The following is a 9,871-nucleotide window of genomic DNA, read 5'->3' on the forward strand; positions in this document are numbered from 1 at the left end:
CTAATTGAGAAGGGAGAGATGTAAAATCCTGCTAATGCCATTTACTCAGTAAAGTAGACTTTATATCATAAGGGATGATTTATGAGAAGTTGTAGTTTTTCCCTTAAAATGAAAAAAAGCCAATGCCCTTAACATTTCTTTTTGTGTTCAGAACTCCCTTTTCACCAACTTTTGTTTAATAATGTACAATAAGCTTATCAATTTTTCAAATGTATTAGATGTTTAAGAGTGGGAAAAAAAAGATACTATCAGAAAATTATAAGCCTGTCAAATGTTTCACTTTTTAGATGGAAAGACTAATGGAAAAAAATGCATATTGCTGAAAGGGAGGATGTCTTAAGCAGTTAAGTTATGTAAGTTAACCTACATACCTGTAAGTTGTTCTTCAGGTTAAAATACTTTCTCTTCACAAGACACTGATTAAAAGGAGAGTCGAATTTGCAAATCAGGATGTTGTTTCATCCTCTGTTTTGTCATCTTGGGGAGCATTTAACATACTTCATCACAGTACTGTGACATAATGTACCAAGAAGAATTTTGAACTGTTTCTTACGCTGCTTATTGACTGTCTTATCTTGAGCTTTTATTTTTAAATAAAGATACGTAAACACCACAGAGATACTTGGAATAAAGCAGATGCCCATATGTAGAAAAAAGGATCCCTCAACTGCACACACACATTTACCTTCTGCATGTCTCCAGTCATATTTTGTGCAGTGCCCTGGTGGCAGATTTCCAGCTTGTAGGACTACATCCCAAGGAATGATGTGATCATGGCAGAACTGGTGCTCTTTGAAGGCACACTGAGGCTCTGAAGCCTTGCCATGCCCATGGAAACACACAGATGTAGGCATTTGTTTCCTCTTAGGCTGTCCTGAATTGTCTCATGTGAAATAGATTATTCTGTGTTACCTTCCTAACTTACTACCTACCTTCATTTTGAAAGTTGAAGACAAGGGCAATTTCTGAATTCTTTTAATGGCGTGCATTTAAGGTCTTAAGAAACATCAACGTGAAATACCTTGACTTCGTGTAGCAAAGAAAGCACATTACATACGTGTAACTGTTAAAGGTAGCAGAGCCTATTCAAAGAATGACCATGAGCTGAGACGAGGATCGCAAGATGTTCAAAGCTCCAGAGTAACTGCAAAGTAAGATTGAAGATACAGGGTTCCCTGAAGAGAAGGGACCATAAAAAGCCATATTCAAAAGATGGTTGTACAATGGAAGAGATGTACGTACTCCATTTCCATGATTGTTAGGAAATGGAAGTAAAGGGGAGGAATGTAAGTTGAGGTCGCCTGCACAGCAGAATCCTGGAGTGTTGTATATGTGTGTAAATGCGTAAAGCCTTTGATTTTTAGGGTCTCTTGAGAACACAGACAAAAGTCAGCCAAGACAGAAGGTAGTTTGCTTTTGATCTGTCCAGAAGGAATCTTGCCGTAGGAAGAAGGGCTTGTGTATGTTTCACCCTACTCTTCTTTTAAAGTCAGAAGTGGAAGGTAGTCAAAACTGTAATGATACAGATGGGAGAGAGTCTTGAAAATATGGTTGAATCTTCCACTGCATTCCAAATGGAAAGAAATAGCTGATTTTGCTATGCCCTGTCCCTTGAAAGAGTCTGGAACATGCTTGTTCCCAACAAACAGTTTCATCCTTTGCTGCTTTAGAATTTTCTCCATCATAAGCCTTAAAGTCCATCAACTCAAAACAGTTTCTGCTTTGCACTGTCAGTTGAATTGTTTTGCACAGGTGAATGAGATGCTTAAGGGGTAACATCTGTTAATAGTACAGATACCGAAGGAGCAGCATCTGGATAATAGTACAGATACATTCCTTCCAAGGACTGGCTTGTCACGGTGCAATGACTTTCAGGAACTTAATTCTGTCCTTTATTGCCCATTGGCAGAATTCTCTGAGTTCACATAGCAGTTCGAGAAATTTGGGGGCAGCTACCTCACTGCGTAGGCCTGCTTTTCATTCTTCATGTAATTCTATCATGCTGTGTATTGCAGAACTAAATGGGGAACTTGAACACTGCCAGGGATTCTTCTCAGGGTAACCTGTGCCAGTACCTCACCGCCCTCACGGTAAACAATTTATTCCAAATATTTAATCCACCTTCTTTCAGTTTAAAGATTATTATTCCTTGTCGTATCACTGTGCTCATTGATAAAATGTCCCTCCCTATCTTTCTTGGAGTGCCCCTTTAGGTACTGAAAGGCTGCTAGATCTCCCCACAGCCTTCTCTTCTGCAGGCTGAACAAGCCCGAGTCTCTCAGCCCGTCTCCACAGGAGAGGTGCTCCAGCCCTTTGAGCATCTTCATGGCCTCCTGTGAACTCATTCCAACAGTTCCATGTCCTTTTTATGTTGAGGACACCAGAACTGCACACAATACTCCAGGTGAGGTCTCACGAAAGCAGAGTAGAGGGGCAGGATCACCTCTTTCAACCTGCTGGTCACGCTCCTTTTGATGCAGCCCAGGATACAGCTGGTTTCTGGTCTGCAAGTGCACACTGCCGGCTCATGTCCAGCTTTTCAATCTACCAGCACCCCTATGTCCTCCTCAGGGCTGCTCTCAATCCATTCTCCACCCAGCTGGTATTTGTGCTTGGAATTGCCCTGACCCCATTCGCATGGGCCCACCTCCCAAGCATGTCAGGGCCCTTCTACGTAGCAACCCTTCCCTCTCGAGTATTGACCACACAGCTTAGTGTTATCTGCAAACTTGCTGAGGGTGCACTCAGTCCTTCTGTCCCTGCCCCTGACCACTGCCAGTCCCAATACTGACCCCTGAGGAGCACCACTCATCATTGGTCTCCACCCAGATATCAAACCATTAACTGCAACTTTTTTGAGTGCAACCATCCAGCCAGTTCCTTGTCCACGGAGTCATCTATCTGTGAGATCAGTGCCTCTCCAGTTTAGAGACAAGGATGTTGTGTGGGATGGTGTCAAACGCTTTGCACAAGTCCAGGTAGATGACATCAGTTGCTTTTCCCTTATCCACCAATGCTGTCACCCCATCATAGAAGGCCACTGAATTTGTCAGACACAATTTGCCCTTACTGAAGCCATGTCCGGGACTTGTGTCAGTCCAGGAGTGGTGTCAACATCAGGATTTTGGAGTTTTTGACCATGGGTCAGTCTGTACAGCACCAGGCCTGCTGGCAGCAGATGGGGTACACCTGTCCCAAAGGGGGAACATAATCCTAACCCAGGAACTAGCAGGGCTTATTCAGAGGGCTTGAAACTACGTTTGAAGTGGGAGAAAAGTAAAACCAGACTTGCGAGAAATGAGCCAGGGAGTGGTGTGCCAGCATTAGAGGTCAGTCCCCCAGAGCAACTTAAATGTATCTATGCCAATGCCGGCAGCATGGGCAACAAACAGGAGGAACTGGAAGCCATGCATCAGAGAAACCATGACATAATTTCCATCACAGAAATGTGGCGGAATGATTTGCACGACTGAAGTGCTGCAATGGATGGCTACAGGCTCTTCAGAAGGGAGAGGCGAGGAACAAGAGGTGGTGGGGTTGTGTTGTACATCAGGGAACTCAGTACTGCCTGGAAATCAATGTTGTGAGCAAGAAGGCTGAATGTTTGTGGTGAAGATGAGGGGGAAGGCCAACCCAGCATGTATTCTGGTAGGAGTCTATTACAGATCACCCAGCCAGGATGAAGCTATGAATGGTCTCCAAACAACTGGGAGAAGTTGTTTGAAGGGGTTTGATCGCTTGCCATTGTTCTCATGGGAGAGTTCAACCTACCGGGTGTCTGCTGGAAGTGCAACACAGCAGAGAGGAAACAGTCCAGGAGGTTCCTGCAGTGTGTGGAAGATCACTTCCTGAGCCAGCTGGTGAGTGAGGCAACTAGGGGAGATGGCTGTGCTCCCCACCGGATATAGTGGGCTGGGGGGACCTGGGGATGTGGAGCTGCTCCCTTTCGTTGCCATTGCAGCAGCAGGTACCACGCTATAAAGGGAAGAGAGGCCACGGTCATTGGCTGGCCCAGGGAGGGGTGGTGGACAGTTGTGGTGCTTCAGTCTCTTTGCTTTCTACCAGCTCAGTCATTTCTGTTCATAGAATCATAGAATCATAGAATAGTTAGGGTTGGAAAGGACCTCAAGATCATCTAGTTCCAACCCACTTCAAAATGAAAATAAACCAAGTGGCCCTCCTTGACAGCAAGCAACTCATTTCAGTGCCTTTTATGCCATCACCTCCTGTTAGAAAAGTCAAAACTCTTGAGTTTAGCAGCTTCCACAAGGAGCTACTGTTGAACTCTGTGGCCTCTCCTCTCGAGTTGGCACTAGCCCTTTTTTATTGCTGCTGCTGCCCTGAGTGGTACCTCAGAACCCTGTCAGGGCAGCAGGAGAATCTTCTGTTGAAAAATCTGCATGTTTGCTCTTCAGGCGCTTGTAATCACCTCACATTGTCAGCATTCAGGCTTTGGCCGCCCATTAGTAGCGACCTTCCCAGCTGCACCGACAGGGAGAGATTTCTGAACAAACATGGAAAGGGAGAGGAGATTAAATAGGTGACAGCTGGTGAAGACAGGAGCCAGGCCAGGGCGGCTTTTTGTAACTGATTATTTCATTTGGGGAAGCCAGGATACATTTGTGGCATGGGGGGATTCGGGGTGTGCCTCCATGACTGACCAAACATAAGGTGCCTTATCCCTGGGAAAACTGTTTATCTATACACATGGATGCCTTGCTAACTTAGTTACGTGTTCCCTTCCAGGCATATTCAGAGAGTAAATGCACAGAAAACCCAAGGTCTTGTCTGTGCATTGAAAAGGCAACTGTGTGAAACAAGCAATAGTGCTCCCAAGCACACCCACTATGACTGTATATTTATACTGGCATGCAGGCTTTTGTTCCAGAGTAGACAGGCTTTAGTGGAAGAGCAAGCGCACACCTGCAATCTGAACTCACATTCTGGCCCACAGAGGAGGGGCCATACCCGTACAGACTATACTCTTGTATCCCCCAGGCAGGGGGATGCAGTGGGTTCTCATGCAATATTTGGAAGAAAATAAGGCATTTTTCTTGGTACATGCCTTCTCAGCCCTGGAGACTGACTCCTTCTGCAGCAGTGTATAGTGTAGCGTCTATGCCGCTACAGCCACGCTGTCCTGCTCTGCACTTGGGAAGAAAAGGCACATTGCTGTGACTCATGGCCCTAGCACAGACAGGGAAAAGGGTATCAGGAGGTCTTTTAGCTGGGAGTTGGAGGTTACTTTGTGGTGTTCTTGGGTATTGGTGTTTTGCTCTGTGAACCTAATTGAGACGTAACATACCTGGGAACATAGGAATGCCACCAGTGAAGAAGCCTGGGGACCACCTGTGATGACTTACCTGCACTGCTGGTGCCTTTTGCACCCTGAGGCTACTTGCTGTAGGAACTTCTCAGGTTAATGATGCCTCTGCGATGCATGCATTGTTTGTTCAGAAAAAGTACCTGTTTTGTCCTACTGAGATCAAAACGTTGCTAAGGGACAATGTGCTGACACATTTGTTGGCCTCATCCGTTACTAGTCTTTTACAGCCACTTCATTGCATTACACCATGATGTTAAGGTACAAATGTTAAGCCCTACCAGAGCACTTTCTGCCTTGCTAAGATCTTTCTGCCAACAACCCCTAATAAAAGTGTGTTCAGCAATGGCAACTGGAAAGAGCAGATTACACGCTTTAAGGGACTTTGTAATTGCGCTGGCTGTCAGAATTCAGAAGACCTTGTGTTGTTAATAGTTAGTATTGTGTGGTTTGCCCTCCCTTGGAACTCATGATCCAAGGTGGGTAGACAGGGACTTAAATCTGAATTGCTGTGTGATACCTGAATAATGCCCAGGGTCTGTGCAGAAATGGGCATCTACCTCCTGGAAAGGCAGCACTGTCCAAACAGAACAGTCCCGGGTGGTACATTCCCTGCTAATGTTGATGCTGCAGAGAAGAAAATTGGGAAGGGAGAGCATGGGGGGGCCATTCTAATAGTGCTCCACTATTGCAGCAAGGCTGTTTTACAGCAAAATGCCTGGCTAAGGCCAGTTTGTAAAGGGAGAAAACTGCTGGGGGTTGGCAAGTCTTTTGCAAGTTTGGGGCTATCTTTTTCTATATGTGAGGAAAGGGGAAAACATGAAGTAGAGGGAAATATCAGATCCTCCTTCTTGACCTGCCCCCGTACCTGGTACGAAGCAGGAAGGCTGCTGATGCCAGCCCAGCTGTATCCAAAGCACCCACCAGGTGGGCATTGCTACCCTTACACATACTGCAGATCAGGACGACGGCTCTAACAGTGACCAGTTGCAGCTGGGAGGTTTCAGGCTATTCTTCCTTTTCCTCCCCAGCCATCCCCCCACTGCCTCTCATCCTCGGTCTGCGCTCAATCCCTGAGAGCTGGGACACAAGCAGGGAGCTTTATTTATAGGGAAGAAAAACTGTCAGCAGCGGTGGGCAGAGGGGTGTGAGTGGAAACGAGTTGTGCTGATAAGCCTTCTCACTGTATTTTATTTTACTGAGGTTCTTAACAAATGATCTTTATGAAATGCAAACCTGGCTTATCAGGGTAATGCAGATTGTCTGAAATCCTTATCTCCACGGGCCAGTTAGCTGGAGTGATCCCCTTTTCACAATGAATAGAGAATGAAGAGCTGCACACAAGCCTGCCCCTCCCTCCTTCCAATCATTGCCATTTACTGGCAGTGAACCGAACGGCTCTGATTTCCAAACTCATAAATAACGCAGAGGCTTCAGAGCGGAGCTGTCCTGTGTTTAGGAACAGTTGCTCAGCTGTGCAGGGAGCAGGGAAAGGGAAAAGGGGCAGAAGTCCCTGGTTTGTTTCACTTTCTGAGGACAGGCTATGTTTAAGCCAGCTTCTAGTGGTAGATACAGTATGATCTCACGCACAGAGATGCGTGCCTCCCTGTAACTGTTGTCAGTGGACCCAGACCCTGACATTTAAATGCGTTTCCTCCGCATGCTTTTTGCTCCATCGTGTAGCTGCTGTCTGCCAGGAAGAAGCTGCTGTTATCTGTAGGTTGAAGATTTATGGTGAGAAACTTGCCCACTGCTCAGGAGAAGGCTATTTCTTCATTGTGTTCATGTTGTGTATGTATTTTCCGTACCTCCTGCGGCTCAAATTTGTGTACCTGGGGAATGGATAGCAGCTAAATAGCTCTGCTGCCTTTTCTGGGGATAGAAGCATGGAAAAAGTAATAGCAGCTGTGGGAAAGTTTTATTGTTCAGGCTGCTGAACTCTGGGGAATATATATAAAAGTCCATCTCCAGGAACACACAATGGAGCAAACAGATGCCACTGTTGTCTGCCTGTGATGTGTGGTGATATCCTCCATTCCTGGGGCACCATGAGATGCAAGACGATCTGCACCAGGTCCTAGCCCTTTAATTCCAAATGCAGAACAGGCCTGTAGTTAGGTGACAAAACCTAGTGAAGAAGAGGCCTGATTTTATCCATCAACGTGTGCACATTCCCTTAACTCTGTTTTGTCCCTGTTGAATATTTTTCTGCTCAAGAGGCGAGGGTCTAGGTTCAGCATTTGGTGCAAGGGGACCTCACAAAGCCACAGTTGTACAGAGAAATAAGGCTCTGTAGGAAGATTTCCCACAGCATGTGTCACATAGAAATGCTAGTGGAGCTGCTGTCAGTTCCTCATTCTTCTTGACATCTGGGCAGATGCCAGTAGGAAGGATTAGTTCAGCAACAGAGATGAACTTCCTCAAAGCAGGAGAGCTTTTGTGTGCCAGGATGCAGTTTATCCCATTGTTGATACTAGAGTTAACTGCTAAATCCAGGAATATGAATCATACCAGAGCATGGAAATACCTTGGTGATACGTCTACCATGGAGCATGGAGATATCAATGTACTATGTGGTAGACTGGGCACCTTGCACGACATGCTCCATCACAGGGGTGCAATTGCTGTCTAGCTTTGCACATTACACAAGACAAATCCTATCAGCCAGCAGCTGGGAAGGGTTATTTTTTCCAGGCAGCACTGAGGTGTGAGCTCTGGTCTCTTCAACACAGAGCAAAACAGCAACTCCCTGTGTTGTAGCTCCTTGGAAAACAAACCCAAAACCACACAATGGAGATGACTGTACATGTGCCGTCAGCACACACTAGGTCTCATATGGTGTCTCCTTCCCAGCTTTTGTCCTTGTGCTCTTTGCCTGGAAGTCAGAAGTGTTTTCCCTTTCTTGTTTCAGAAAAGGAGGAAAAAATGGAGAAATAAGCATGCAGGATGGCTTCATGATACTCTGCTACCTCCATATTTAAACAGATCACTATATAGCATTATTCATTCATGCTGCTGTTGGTAGGTGTAAGGAAGACACACTGCACCGCTAATCTGTTTTAGGTGGTATCTGTAAATGGCAGCTGTCATGCAGGTCTTCAGAGACCCCCAGACAAATACAGCAGGCATAAGTGAATATGTAAAGCAACACCAGCATCTCCAGAGCTAGCTGAGAGGATGGAGTCTGCTCCTGGAAACAAAGGCTCACAATTAGTCTTGGGTGATTATATTGCAGCATTTCTACTGAAGGATTAAGTTTTGTTGTATCTCTTTTCTTCTAGGAAGTCCAGTTTTCATTTCCTTGCAAGGCTCATAAACCATGTTATAGTTGCCTAGCCTTACAGATGTCCCTCTGTACAATGGAAAAATGTCCAAATTCTTCCTCCTTCCCTGGCTTTGATGTGGATGTGTGTGGGAGAGTCCAGCTCCTGCTGCCTGCTATTTCTCCTAATCTGGAGACTGTCCCCAGTACTTTCCATTCCACAGTTAACACGTTTCTTAGCTTGGAGTTTCACCCCTTCAGCGTGAGTGGACATTTGGGGTACAGACCTGCTTCTGTTAACACCAGCAGCTGAACTTGTCTTGCAAGGACCTGAACTCCATCCATCTCCCTCTCCTCCTGGGAGAGCTTGACTCAGTCCAGCCGATGCCCTTAAGCACTGCTGAGGTTTGTAGCGTGTCCAAGCAGCTATGGAGTTCAGCTTCTCTTCATTAATTTTTGTCTTTAGCCTGCCCGCTAAGTTCCTATGGCAGAGTTAGATGCTCTGCTGTATGGGAGGCCTTGGGCTGTGCTTGTGAGAGAGCTGTTTCGCAGGCTTACTCCTTCTCCCCTGAGCATGGAGCTGGGCTGCCCTGGTGGGCTCTGCTGCCCTTCCCGCAGTTGCGAATGCAGCCAAGTCCCCCAATAACCGTGGCACTTGTGGGCAACAAAAGATGGCATGTCGGGTGTGAGGCTTTGGGAGCCATTAGCGTACTCATCCCCCTGTCTTTCCCCCATTGCTCGTGGGGAAAGAGGTATGGGCTACAGCCTGTGAACCTCTCTAATGGTGTTAGCTCTGGTTTGCTCCCAGCTGAGCAGGGTACTGGTGAGAGCAGGGAAAACTACGGTTTTGGTTCTTGCATGCGCAGGACCCTTCTACTCAGCTCCCGTCTATGGCAGGTCTGGATGGGTCGTGCTGAACTACCCACAGGCAGTGCGGGAGGAGCCACACAAGCTGGCCCTTTTCAGAGGTGATGGCTGTTCCTGATAATGCCGACTGGCTCAGCTTTCATTTCAGCTTCCTGAAGACTAATGCAGACAGATCAATTAGGGACAGCACACATGAAGCTGCAGCTCCTCAACCCTCCCCCAGATAATAATAAAAATATGCCCCCGCTTTTCTCCTCCCTTGAAGTCCCCAGGAGAGAATTAACTGGTGCTGCAGGTGCAGCCGTCCTGCAGGGTGGTGAGAGCAATGAATAGTAAGGTTTTTAGCTCAAGCACACTAAGGCTGTCCAGCAGCCATTGGATAATCTTCTGTTAATCAGATTATGTAAATTACTACTTCA

This window comes from Lathamus discolor, chromosome Z, assembly GCF_037157495.1.
Source record: "Lathamus discolor isolate bLatDis1 chromosome Z, bLatDis1.hap1, whole genome shotgun sequence".
Classification (NCBI taxonomy): Eukaryota; Metazoa; Chordata; class Aves; order Psittaciformes; family Psittacidae; genus Lathamus; species Lathamus discolor.